Below are 1,038 nucleotides of genomic sequence, written 5' to 3'. Positions count from 1 at the left end.
TCACACACACTCTCACACACACTCTCACACACACTCTCACACACACACACACACACACACACACACACACACACACACTCACACACACATCAAATGAAGTGAGTTTATTCATAATACACAATATAGACTGTTTCAAAGCAGCTTTACAGAAAAAAAGATTGCAGTATTAAACACAATCCTATTCACATGTGACTGTTCAGTGTTTCCTCACTAACAGCAGGTGGCTCCAGAGAACCTCAGATGCAAAAAACCAGAGTGCAAATGTGTGTTTGTTTGAATGAATGTGTGCATGAATCTCAGCACACTGAGAGCAACTTCAGAATATTTCGGTTTGATACTCCTGTGACCCGAGTTCATCTGAGTTTACTGTTCATGACTCTGAATGTGAACTATTTAAAGGAATAGTTCACCTAAAATGAAAACCTGCTGAAAATGTGCTCACCCTCAGTCCATCCAAGATGTAGATGAGTTTGTTTCTTCATCAGATTTGTAGAAATGTAGCATTGCATCAGTGTCTCAGCAATGGATGCTCTGCAGTGAATGGGTGCCATCAGAATGAGAGTCCAAACAGCTGATAAAAACATCACAATAATCCACAAGTAATCCACAGCACTCCAGTCCATCCAGAACTGAAACCGAAATTTGACCAATCAGCTTCAAGCAAAGTGACACATATCTGACGCAATAAAGCCACTCCCCCAGTTTCTCTTACTCCAAATTAAAGGACATAGTTACATAGTAAAACATTTGTAAAGATAAAATCATCTTAATTTTAGAGATTATTATTTTTTAATTATTTTATATTATTTATATAGTTATTATACCCTTAATCCATTACACAAGCCAGTTTAGTTTAATAGTAATATTAAGCTTTTATTTGAAATTAATATTAACATATAGATAATATGCAATATAAATAAGATTTAGAATCAATAGCTGTAAACATGACTACACATGAGTTTAGATTTTTAACTGTTTTTTATACCTATAAATATTATAAACTCTATAAACTAACTTTACAACTTTTACTTGCACTTA

Source organism: Sinocyclocheilus anshuiensis, unplaced genomic scaffold (assembly GCF_001515605.1).
Source record: "Sinocyclocheilus anshuiensis isolate Anshui unplaced genomic scaffold, SAMN03320099.WGS_v1.1 scaffold2470, whole genome shotgun sequence".
Taxonomy (NCBI): Eukaryota; Metazoa; Chordata; class Actinopteri; order Cypriniformes; family Cyprinidae; genus Sinocyclocheilus; species Sinocyclocheilus anshuiensis.
Note: the sequence above shows the minus strand (reverse complement) of the source record.